The following is a 13,470-nucleotide window of genomic DNA, read 5'->3' on the forward strand; positions in this document are numbered from 1 at the left end:
TTTTTGAAAGCACTGTTTTAGTCAAGTTGCTGGACTTGGTTTATTGATATTTTCCTTGCTGGTGGCGTAGAAAGGCAAATTGTGCCCAGATTAATCAGTCAGGTTGCTGGACCAGGCTGATTTTGAAATTTTTGAAAGCACTGTTTTAAATCACTTTGCTGGACTTGGTTTATTGATAGTTTCCTTGGTGATGGCGTAGAAAGGCAAATTGTGCCCAGAATAATCAGGCAGGTTGCTGGACCTGGCTGGTTGTTGGAATTTTTGAAAACACTGTTTTAAATCAAGTTGCTGGACTTGGTTTATTGATATTTTCCTTGCTGTTGGCGTAGAAAAGCAAATTGTGCCAAGAATAATCAGTCAGGTTGCTGGACCTGGCTGGTTTTTAGAATTTTTGAAAACACTGTTTTAAATCAAGTTGATGGACTTGGTATATTGATATTTTCTTTGCTGATGGCGTAGAAAGGCAAATTGTGCCCAGAATAATCAGTCAAGTTGCTGGACCTCACTGGTTTTTGGAATTTTTGAAAGCACTGTTTTAAATCAAGTTGCTGGACTTGGTTTATTGATATTTTCCTTGCTGAAGGCGTAGAAAAGCAAATTGTGCCAAGAATAATCAGTCAGGTTGCTGGACCTGGCTGGTTTTTAGAATTTTTGAAAACACTGTTTTAAATCAAGTTGCTGGATTTGGTTTAATGATATTTTCCTTGCTGATGGTGAAGAAAGGCAAATTGTGCCCAGAATAATCAGTCAGGTTGCTAGACTGGCTGGTTTGAAATTTTTGAAAGCACTCTTTTAAATCAAGTTGCTAGACTTGGTTTATTGAAATTTTCCTTGCTGATGGCATAGAAAGGCAAATTGTGCCCAGATTAATCAGTCAGCTTGCTGGACCCGGCTGGTTTTTGAAATTTTTGAAAGCACTGTTTTAAATCAAGTTGCTGGACTTGGTTTATTGATAATTTCCTTGCTGATAGCGTAGAAAGGCAAATTGTGCCCAGAATAATCAGTCAGGTTGCTGGACCTGGCTGGTTTTTGGAATTTTTGAAAGCACTGTTTTAGTCAAGTTGCTGGACTTGGTTTATTGATATTTTCCTTGCAGGTGGCGTAGAAAGGCAAATTGTGCCCAGATTAATCAGTCAGGTTGCTGGACCTTGCTGGTTTTTAAAATTTTTGAAAGCACTGTTTTAAATCAAGTTGCTGGACTTGGTTTATTGATAGTTTCCTTGCTGATGGGGTAGAAAGGCAAATTGTGCCCAGAATAATCAGTCAAGTTGCTGGACCTGGCTGGTTGTTGCAATTTTTGAAAACACTGTTTTAAATCAAATTGCTGGACTTGGTTTATTGATATTTTCCTTGCTGGTGGCGTAGAAAAGCAAATTGTGCCGAGAATAATCAGTCAGGTTGCTGGACCTGGCTGGTTTTTAGAATTTTTGAAAACACTGTTTGAAATCAAGTTGCTGGACTTGGTTTATTGATATTTTCTTTGCTGATGGCGTAGAAAGGCAAATTGTGCCCAGAATAATCAGTCAAGTTGCTGGACCTGGCTGGTTTTTGGAATTTTTGAAAGCACTGTTTTAAATCAAGTTGCTGGACTTGGTTTATTGAAATTTTCCTTGCTGATGGCGTAGAAAGGCAAACTGTGCCCAGATTAATCAGTCAGGTTGCTGGACCTGGCTGGTTCTTGAAATGTTTGAAAGCGCTCTTTTAAATCAAGTTGCTGGACTTGGTTTATTGAAATTTTCCTTGCTGATGGCGTTGAAAGGCAAATTGTGCCCAGATTAATCAGTCAGGTTGCTGGATCTGGCTGGTTTTTAGAATTTTTGAAAACACTGTTTTAAATCAAGTTGCTGGACTTGGTTTATTGATATTTTTTGCTGATGGCGTAGAAAGGCAAATTGTGCCCAGAATAATCAGTCAATTTGCTGGACCTGGCTGGTTTTTGGAATTTTTGAAAGCACTGTTTTAAATCAAGTTGCTGGACTTGGTTTATTGAAGTTTTCCTTGCTGATGGCGTAGAAAGGCAAATTGTGCCCAGATTAATCAGTCAGGTTGCTGGACCTGGCTGGTTTTTGAAATTTTTGAAAGCACTCTTTTAAATCAAGTTGCTGGACTTGGTTTATTGAAATTTTCCTTGCTGATGGCGTTGAAAGGCAAATTGTGCCCAGATTAATCAGCAGGTTGCTGGACCTGGCTGGTTTTTGAAATTTTTGAAAGCACTGTTTTAAATCAAGTTGCTGGACTTGGTTTATTGAAATTTTCCTTGCTGATAGCGTAGAAAGGCAAATTGTGCCCAGAATAATCAGTCAGGTTGCTGGACGTGGCTGGTTTTTGGAATTTTTGAAAGCACTGTTTTAAATCCAGTTGCTGGACTTGGTTTATTGAAATTTTCTTTGCTGATGGCGTAGAAAGGCAAATTGTGCCCAGATTAATCAGTCAGGTTGCTGGACGTGGCAGGTTTTTGGAATTTTTGAAAGCACTGTTTTAAATCAAGTTGCTGGACTTGGTTTATTGAAATTTTTCTTGCTGATGGCGTAGAAAGGCAAATTGTGCCCAGATTAATCAGTCAGGTTGCTGGACCTGGCTGGTTTTTGAAATTTTTGAAAGCAGTGTTTTAAATCAAGTTGCTGGACTTGGTTTATTGAAATTTTCCTTGCTGATGGCTTAGAAAGGCAAATTGTGCCCAGAATAATCAGTCAGGTTGCTGGACGTGGCTGCTTTTTGGAATTTTTGAAAGCACTGTTTTAGTCAAGTTGCTGGACTTGGTTTATTGATATTTTCCTTGCTGATGGTGTAGAAAGGCAAATGGTGCCCACAATAATCAGTCAAGTTGCTGGACCTGGCTGGTTTTTGGAATTTTTGAAAGCACTGTTTTAAATCAAGTTGCTGGACTTGGTTTATTGAAATTTTCCTTGCTGATGGCGTAGAAAGGCAAATTGTGCCCAGATTAATCAGTCAGGTTGCTGGACATGGCTGGTTTTTGAAATTTTTGAAAGCACTGTTTTAAATCAAGTTGCTGGACTTGGTTTATTGATATTTTCTTTGCTGATGGCGTAGAAAGGCAAATTGTGCCCAGAATAATCAGTCAGGTTGCCGGACCTTGCTGGTTTTTGGAATTTTTGAAAGCACTGTTTTAAATCAAGTTGCTGGACCTGGTTTATTGATATTTTCCTTGCTGATGGTGTAGAAAGGCAAATGGTGCCCACAATAATCAGTCAAGTTGCTGGACCTGGCTGGTTTTTGGAATTTTTGAAAGCACTGTTTTAAATCAAGCTGCTGGACTTGGTTTATTGAAATTTTTCCTTGCTGATGGCGTAGAAAGGCAAATTGTGCCCAGATTAATCAGTCAGGTTGCTGGACCTGGCTGGTTTTGAAATTTTTGAAAGCACTCTTTTAAATCAAGTTGCTGGACTTGGTTTATTGAAATTTTCCTTGCTGATGGCGTAGAAAGGCAAATTGTGCCCAGAATAATCAGTCAGGTTGCTGGACGTGGCTGGTTTTTGGAATTTTTGAAAGCACTGTTTTAGTCAAAATGCTGGACTTGGTTTATTGATATTTTCCTTGCTGATGGTGTAGAAAGGCAAATGATGTCCAGAATAATCAGTCAGGTTGCTAGATCTGGCTGGTTTTTGGAATTTTTGAAAGCACTGTTTTAAATCAAGTTGCTGGAATTGGTTTATTGATATTTTACTTGCTGATGGTGTAGAAAGGCAAATGGTTCCCAGAATAATCAGTCAGGTTGCTGGACCTGGCTGGTTTTTGGTATTTTTAAAAGTACTGTTTTAAATCAAGTTGATGGACTTGGTTTATTGATATTTTCCTTGCTGATGGCGTAGAAAGGCAAATTGTGCCCAGAATAATCAGTCAGGTTGCTGGACCTGGCTGGTTTTTGGGATTTTTGAAAACACTGTTTTAAATCAAGTTGCTGATCTTGGTTTATTGATATTTTCCTTGCTGATGGCGTAGAGAGGCAATTTGTGCCCAGAATAATCAGTCAGGTTGCTGGACCTGGCTGGTTTTTGGAATTTTTGAAAGCACTGTTTTAAATCAAGTTGCTGGACTTGATTTATTGATATTTTCCCTGCTGATGGTGAAGAAAGGCAAATTGTGCCCAGAATAATCAGTCAGGTTGCTGGACTTGGCTGGTTTGGAATTTTTGAAATCACTGTTTTAAATCAAGTTGCTGGACTTGGTTTATTGATATTTTCCTCGCTGATGGCGTAGAAAGGCAAATTGTGCCCAGAATAATCAGTCAGGTTGCTGGACCTGATTGGGTTTTGGAATTTTTGAAAGCACTGTTTTAAATCAAGTTGCTGGACTTGATTTATTGATATTTTCCTTGCTGATGGTGTAGAAAGGCAAAGTTTGCCCAGAAAAATCAGTCAGGTTGCCGGACATGGCTGGTTTGGAATTTTTGAAATCACTGTTTTAAATCAAGTTGCTGGATTTGGTTTATTGATATTTTGCTTGCTGATGGTGTAGAAAGGCAAATTGCGCCCAGAATAATCAGTCAGGTTGCTGGACATCGCTCTTTTTTGAAATTTTTGAAAGCACTGTTTTAAATCAAGTTGCTGGACTTGGTTTATTGATATTTTCCTCGCTGATGGCGTAGAAAGGCAAATTGTGCCCAGAATAATCAGTCAGGTTGCTTGACCTGATTGGGTTTTGGAATTTTTGAAAGCACTGTTTTAAATCAATTTGCTGGACTTGATTTATTAATATTTTCCTTGCTGATGGTGTAGAAAGGCAAATTGTGCCCAGAATAATCAGTCAGGTTGCTGGACCTGGCTGGTTTAGAATTTTTGAAATCACTGTTTTAAATCAAGTTGCTGGAATTGATTTATTGATATTTTCCTTGCTGGTGGTGACGAAAGGCAAATTGTGCCCAGAATAATCAGTCAGGTTGCTAGACCTGGCTGGTTTGGAATTTTTGAAATCACTGTTTTAAATCAAGATGCTGGATTTGCTTTATTGATATTTTGCTTTCTGATGGTGTAGAAAGGCAAATTGTGCCCAGAATAATCAGTCAGGTTGCTGGACCTGGCTCTTTTTTGGTATTTTTGAAAGCACTGTTTTTAATCAAGTTGCTGGACTTGGTTTAAATATATTTTCCTCGCTGATGGCGTAGAAAAGCAAATTGTGCCCAGAATAATCAATCAGGTTGCTGGACCTGATTTGGTTTTGGAATTTTTGAAAGCACCGTTTTAAATCAAGTTGCTGGACTTGATTTATTAATATTTTCCTTGCTGATGGTGTAGAAAGGCAAATTGTGCCCAGAATAATCAGTCAGGTTGCTGGACCTGGCTGGTTTGGAATTTTTGAAATCACTGTTTTAAATCAAGTTGCTGGACTTGATTTATTGATATTTTCCTTGCTGATGGTGTAGAAAGGCAAATTGTGCCCAGAATAATCAATCAGGTTGCTGGACTTGGCTGGTTTGGAATTTTTGAAATCACTGTTTTAAGTCAAGTTGCTGGATTACGTTTATTGATATTTTCCTTGCTGATGGTGTAGAAAGGCAAATTGTGCCCAGAATAATCAGTCAGGTTGCTGGACCTGGCTCTTTTTTGGAAATTTTGAAAGCACTGTTTTAAATCAAGTTGCTGGAATTGATTTATTGATATTTTCCTTGCTGATGGTGTAGAAAGGCAAATTGTGCCCAGAATAATCAGTCAGGTTGTTGGACCTGGCTGGTTTGGAGTTTTTGAAATCACTGATTTAACTCAAGTTGCTGGATTTGGTTTATTGATATTTTCCTTGCTGATGGTGACGAAAGGCAAATTGTGCCCAGAATAATCAGTCAGGTTAGTAGACCTGGCTGGTTTGGAATTTTTGAAATCACTGTTTTAAATCAAGATGCTGGATTTGGTTTATTGATATTTTGCTTTCTGATGGTGTAGAAAGGCAAATTGTGCCCAGAATAATCAGTCAGGTTGCTGGACCTGGCTCTTTTTTGGAATTTTTGAAAGCACTGTTTTAAATCAAGTTGCTGGACTTGGTTTATTGATATTTTCCTCGCTGATGGCGTAGAAAAGCAAATTGTGCCCAGAATAATCAATCAGGTTGCTGGACCTGATTGGGTTTTGGAATTTTTGAAAGCACTGTTTTAAATCAAGTTGCTGGACTTGATTTATTAATATTTTCCTTGCTGATGGTCTAGAAAGGCAAATTGTGCCCAGAATAATCAGTCAGGTTGCTGGACCTGGCTGGTTTGGAATTTTTGAAATCACTGTTTTAAATCAAGTTGCTGGACTTGATTTATTGATATTTTCCTTGCTGTTGGTGTAGAAAGGCAAATTGTGCCCAGAACAATCAATCACGTTGCTGGAACTGGCTGGTTTGGAATTTTTGAAATCACTGTTTTAAATCAAGTTGCTGGATTACGTTTATTGATATTTTCCTTGCTGATGGTGTAGAAAGGCAAATTGTGCCCAGAATAATCAGTCAGGTTGCTGGACCTGGCTCTTTTTTGGAATTTTTGAAAGCACTGTTTTAAATCAAGTTGCAGGACTTGGTTTATTGATATTTTCCTCGCTGATGGCGTAGAAAAGCAAATTGTGCCCAGAATAATCAATCAGGTTGCTGGACCTGATTGGGTTTTGGAATTTTTGAAAGCACTGTTTTAAATCAATTTGCTGGACTTGATTTATTAATATTTTCCTTGCTGATGGTGTAGAAAGGCAAATTGTGCCCAGAATAATCAGTCAGGTTGCTGGACCTGGTTGGTTTGGAATTTTTGAAATCACTGTTTTAAATCAAGTTGCTGGACTTGATTTATCGATATTTTCCTTGCTGTTGGTGTAGAAAGGCAAATTGTGCCCAGAATAATCAATCAGGTTGCTGGACCTGGCTGGTTTGGAATTTTTGAAATCACTGTTTTAAATCAAGTTGCTGGATTACGTTTATTGATATTTTCCTTGCTGATGGTGTAGAAAGGCAAATTGTGCCCAGAATAATCAGTCAGGTTGCTGGACCTGGCTCTTTTTTGGAAATTTTGAAAGCACTGTTTTAAATCAAGTTGCTGGACTTGGTTTATTGATATTTTCCTTGCTGATGGTGTAGAAAGGCAAATGGTGCCCAGAATAATCAGTCAGGTTGCTGGACCTGGCTGGTTTTTGGAATTTTCGAAAGCACTGTGTAGAAAGGCAAAATTTTCCGTGAGTGGAAGTGAAGTCACTCAATATTTTTTCCAGATGTTACGCTGTCTCGGAAAGTTGACTGGTCAGTTCTGGCACAATGCGACTCTTTTGCAGTAGAGATATTCGTTGAAACGTCGAATCGGAAGGCAGTGAGATGCTTTGAACCCATGAGGGAAGCGAGTTTTAATAGAAAATTGTTAAATAACTCTAATTGGTGTGAAGCATACAGAACCATCTGCTACTCAAAAATTTGGAGCCCGATTTTGTGATACGACACAATAATTTTGGCGGCTATCGACTTCTGTACGTTGGAAAAACTGTTGTTCAACCACCGTTTGTCTTCAGAAGAAAACCTGTAGGTTTTATTAGACCTATACCAGACGGGGTCGTAACAAATTTGTCTGTAATGTCATCGGAGCGAACAGGAGAGCAGTTGCTAATGCTTGGCCCCCTTAGATTTGGTAATTCAGATTGCAGTCCAAACTGTGAATATGACTAGAGTAGCGATTCGAGTGTTGTGCAGTTAAGAGTCAAAAGAAAAGTAAAACCAGGGGATGAGCTGTTTGTGAAATACGGAGCCGAATTCTTTGAATTCAACTGCTGTCTCTGTAGAACTTGTGAGGTTAGGACGAAGGAAGAAGTGAGACAGAAAATGGCGTTTGACTTAATTTTAGAAACTTTAATTTTTGACTTATGCACTGAAACGTTGGGTGAGTTGGCCGATGAACTTGATGCCAAGACTTGTGTAAGAGCAACCAAAAGAAGAAGAATAAAATGCCGCGAACTAGTTGTACAGTTTAATGATCTTACAAGCAGCTCGGTGAGCTCCGATGGTTCACCTGAAAAAGCTCTGAATACAAGTTACACTGATCTTTTTGACAAGCAAGCAACTCCGAGATGTGAAAACCCGATTAACTCAACTTCTCCCGATGTTAGCTCTTCTTTGGAATCAGCTCCTGCAGAATTAATTAGCGATGAAGAAAATCTGACTGAGGATGATGAAACTGTTCCTCAATCAGTTGAAAGCGTTAATAATTCTCCTTGTGAGGACACCAACATGAAAATATTTAGAGCCTCATCTCCCGTACATCAGCAAGTTCTAATCAACTGTTCGGTCTCCTCAATTACAGAGGAGCAATCCGTTCAAACGATTTTGCCTCTAGAGAATGAGTCAGAAGCTCAGTCTGAAAAACTCGTTACTGGTAGCAAGACAAGCATTGATGATGCAACGAGCTTGGTGAACCTGTTTTGCTCGAACTTCAATTTGTCGGATGAATGCAGTAGCTCTTTGTTTTCGCTCGTGAAAGTTCTTCTTCCTGAAGACAACAAGTTTCCCTCAGGCTACTCGCAAATTAACAATATTAAACTTAATTTCAAAAGCTCGACCCGTTTCAAAAAAAAAAGCCTGGGAATACTTGTTGTGTCATTAATTTCCGCTTTCAACTAGCCAATATTCTGAAGCGTTATCTTTATGAAATAATAATATATTCCGATGTTCGGAGAAAAAGTCCTGACAAAGATTTCAATTCGTCAATTTGCCCTCTGTTTGAAGTCAGGGAGAACAATGTTGTTGTTAATTTGCTCATATTCACCGATGGTGTAAACATCAAGAAATCCACTTATAAAAAAGAGCTCTGGCCGACTTGGATTCAAGTTGCTGACCTGCCTCCAAAATTACGTTCGGCTCGGAAGTGCATAGTTCTAGCTGCGCTTAGTGTTGTGGATTCTTATCCATCCTGGCATGAAGTGATTGCTCATGTCAACGATGAAATTTCCACAGGCCTGATTGTGGAAGTTAGGGATGAAGTATACTACAAATTTGTGTTCAAGACCCGACTGCTTATAGCAGATCTCGGAGCAAAGAACCATCTACTAAATATGAACAAGTTCAACGGCTTTTATTGATGCCAGTACTGTACGGCAAAAGGAAAAACAATTGGGCGAACTCATGCGTATTATCCATTTGACCAGCAGGGAGCAATAAGGGAATCCTCATTAAATGATATTTATATTAGCACGGCAGAAGTTTTGCGTCTGAAGCAAGTTACAAACGTTGTGGGCGTTAAAAGCAGAAGCGCTTTCGCGAGTTTGGTTGATGGTTTGCCTCTCACAGCCCCAGTGGACTATATGCATTGCATTCTGCAAGGTGTTTTTCCAGATGTTTTAAAAATTTGCTATCAATCTTTAAAGACTCAAGAAAAAGACTCTGTTAACACTCTGATCTCAGAATTATCATGTCCTCGGGAATTTCATTTTCGCGACGAATCAGGTCTTTGGATGAAGTGTCACAGTTCAAAATCAACGAAATGTTTAATTGGCGAATATTCAAATATGTCAAATATTCTATTTGAGCCCAATAGTGTTCTTTAAAAGAATATCGGATTCTCTCTACAGTCATCTATCAAACTTGGTTTTTGGAATTCGGCTCACTTTTCAATCTTCCTCACCGAACCGCGTCAGTGAAGCAGAAAAATTTCTACAACAAGTTTGTCAAGAAATTGTTTCTATCCATGGAGACAACGAAAGAAAAGAAACGATTAATTCGACAATCTTGGACAATCGAAAGAAAAGAAACGACAATCTTCGCCATTTGCCCGACCAAGTCAGTAGGTTCGGACCCCTTTTCTGCCAGTCTGCTATGGGCTTTGAAGCTGCGAATAGGTCACTCGGAGAAGTGTTCAGTGACTCCAATTCGGAATGCGAGATAATTTGTCGTAGACTTCTTCAGCGTCACAAGTTGCAAAGTGTGGAAATCAATGACGCGAGATTGTGTCCCATTTATTCAAAGCTTTCGAGAAATCCTGATGATTTTGTGGAAATTGAGGCTCTTTTGGAGGGTCGACAATTTTACACTGAAGGAATATTCTCAAACAGACAATGGCATAGAAATGTTTACTTTGATTCTCCGGCATAAAAGAAGTCGAAGCAAGGAAATTGTTTCGTGTCTTTTTTTTAAGGAAACGAAGAAAATTTTGGAAAAATCCAGTACTTTGTTAAGTTCCCAAATGCTCCATTTTTGGGAAAATTTTTGCAGTTGTAACGAAATTAGGGATCGTTGAAGACATTGGACCTGTTCGCAACATCTTCTTTAAAGTTCAACCGACCGATGAAGAGCTTCTAATTCCAATTGAAATCCTTAAGAAAGTACTCTTTGTAAAAATATCCAAGGAAACTAGTTTAACCTCTGCTGAATGCTGTTTTATTGTGAAACTACTAGATGTGTTTGAACATTCGTGATTTTATTTCTCAATACCAAACTAATTGTTTTTAAATACTCACCGCTTTCTTCTTGTTTCCACTTTACTTGTCACTAAATCTATAATGGCAGTGGCTTCAATTTGTTTATAACTGAATTTACATTTCAAAGGAAAGATTTCTTTATGCGTTCAAAAGATGGCGTCCAGAAGAGTCTTATTTAATGAATTCATAACCTCTGGAGCCCATTTTTTCCAAACTTTTGCCTTTCCAATTGTGTCTAATTTTTTTAACGATTTTTGTTTTGTTTCAGAGGAGGTATCTAGTAATTGGCGACTCAAATCTACGGGATTCGATGCCGTATATAGAAGGAGACCAGGTGCTGCAATCATATGGGTAATTTTTTTTTTACCATTACTTTTTTTCGAAATTTCAAAACTTATAGATTTTTTTCTTTTTTGCAGAGCTGAGTTCGACTCACAAGGTGGTCGGCGGTGTCACCATCTTTGTGGCTTGGTAAACTACGCAGTCAATTTTTCTCATTTTGTCGTGATAGTTGGTGACAATGATGTCAATACGGAAAAAATTGAATTTATTCTGAATCGATTCAATGAACTCAGCGACGCTGTCTGGCAGTCCAAAGTAAAATTTTGTCGACACATGAGAAGGAAAGATCTGAACTCTGATTTGGTAGCCAGTAACAATACATTTTTGAGCGAACAACTGGGCTTGAACCATAGAAAACTTATTAAAAAAGGACTTCAGTAATGATATGCCTTTCATTTCAGTAGAGGCGGAGAAGGGTACCGTCATCTTGCCGCTCTTATCTTGTCTGTGTTTAGAGAGTTTGATAACGTTTGGTAATTTGCACTCAGAGCTTGATCTCGTTGAAGTTTCATTTTTGTGCTTTTTAACTTTGTGAGTGCTCTCAAAAAGTGAATTCAACGATGTGATCGCCAATTTTTTTTGAATCTACACAAGTTTAGGTCCCCGATTGACGTTCATAGGACCCTTTTTGACGTTTGCCTAGCTATTTTGAAGCTTTTTGGACCTTTTTTGACGTTTGCCTGACTCTTTTTGTCGATTTTTGGACCTTTTTGATTACCTGCCGGGCTCTCTGATGTGTTAGTGTGTGTGTGTGTGTGTGCGTGTGTAAGTGTGTGTGTGCGTGCGTGTGGGTGTGCTTGTGTGTTTGTGTACAATTGTCTCTGTGTGTGTGTGTGCGTTTGTGTGTGTGTGTATGTTTGTGTGTGTGTGTCTGTTTGTGTGTGCGTGTGTGTGAGCGTGTGATGTGTCTGTTTGTGTGTGTGTGTTTGTGTGGGTCTGTGTGTGCGTGCGTGTTGATGTGTTTGTGTGTGTCTGTGTGTGTGTGCGTGTTTGTGTGTTTATGTGTGCGTGAGCGTGTGTGTTTGTGTGATTTGTTTGCGTCTGTGTGCGTGTTTGTGTGTGTGTCTGTTTGTGTGTGTGCGTGTAAGCGTGTGTGTTTGTGTGGTGTGTCTGTTTTTGGGTGTGTGTGTGTGCGTTTGCGTGTGTGTATGTGTTTTTGTGGTGTGTGTTGTGTTGATTTTTAAAACGGGTATAAAGTTTTTGATGTAATTTTTAAGGTTTGTTGTTGTTTGATTTTCATGTTCGTTTTTACTTGCTTTCTTAATATGGGTATATCATCAGTCTAGTGCATCATCTTTTACTCCAGTGGACTATTTGCTTTGGAGGCTATATTTTCGTTCACGCGCCAATTTAAAAATACTTGAGTTTTTGGGTTTTTCTGTCTGTTCGTCATTTTTCTGAAATTTAATTGTCCACAAAAAGTAAAAAATAAAAACCAATACAACTGTGTTCAGTTTTGAAATGATCGCAACAGGTGTTGATTAAAAAAATTGCCACACGGTTGTTATCGCCATCGAAGTTATCATAATACCTCGGACATATGACATCATATATGATCCCTGTACGACTACTAGGAATTATCAACCCGTGTATTTTAACATAATGGTTTACGATGTAATGGCACGTGCTCTGTAACTGGGAGATGCATAACGGACATGGGGGTGAGGGGGGACACCAACTGAATCCTAATTACTTCGGGTCTTTCCCATTATAGCCCCTCCATTATGGTATGCTTATTCAAATCCTTCTTTTCCGTTTGTGCCCCCCGCCCCAATTCCGTTATTCGAAACTAATTTATGTTTTATCAAATTCCTCCTGCGCCTTCGATTCTGTTTTTAGTTTTTTTCGCAATGTTTTTACCTTGTGAGTTGTCATTCTCACGTATGAACGGACATCCAGATGTGTCTTCCACTGTTTGATGATGTGGACCGATCAACCTTCTGTGGAGCAGAGTTCTGGAGAAGTTGAGCGAACAATATCGACGAGAAGGTACAGGAGCACCCCATTTCATTTGAAGATACAACAAGAATAAAGGTCCCGTTTCAAAGAGGAGCACCAACAGGTCCCGTTTCAAAGAGGGGCACCAACAGGTCCCGTTTCAAAGAGGAGCACCAACAGGTCCCGTTTCAAAGAGGAGCACCAACAGGTCACGTTTCAACTGAAGATACTGTGAACCAACTGTAAACTCTGAATTGCCCTAACTCGGGAACTCTTAGACTTCTTTTAATGATAAAAACTTTTTACGTTTATTTATCTATATTATTTTCAGTTAACTATGACATTGCCTTTCGGGTTTTTACAGAGGTTTTGAGTTTTTGCTGATTTTTACGATGAATTCCATTATATGCAGTCTAAAATCAGGCTAAAAAATCATTATGTTCAGGGTAATCTCAGAACTGAGATTCATAATGTTCAGGATAAGCTCAGAATTTTACTATGAATTTTACCTTGAAATGTCTATAAAGTGTCAAGATCAGAACTCTGGGCATAGTAAAAATCATGATAAAAATACTATGATTCAGTACTGAAATATTATGAGACTCAGGTCCGGGTAGATACTGCATCCGTGGTAGGGGGTTAATTTTAAGAAAAACAACTAAATTAGCCTAGTGTCACTCGTTTCCACGCATACTTGCAACCCTCATCTTGAAACATCGGTTATAAAAGAGCCGGACAACATCGAGTATGCATACTCAATTTTTCGGAAATTGGTCACGTTATGCGTACTCAAGTAATTCTATGTCAAATATATTAA

Source organism: Convolutriloba macropyga, chromosome 7, assembly GCF_964194025.1.
Source record: "Convolutriloba macropyga chromosome 7, txConMacr16.3, whole genome shotgun sequence".
Taxonomy (NCBI): Eukaryota; Metazoa; Xenacoelomorpha; order Acoela; family Convolutidae; genus Convolutriloba; species Convolutriloba macropyga.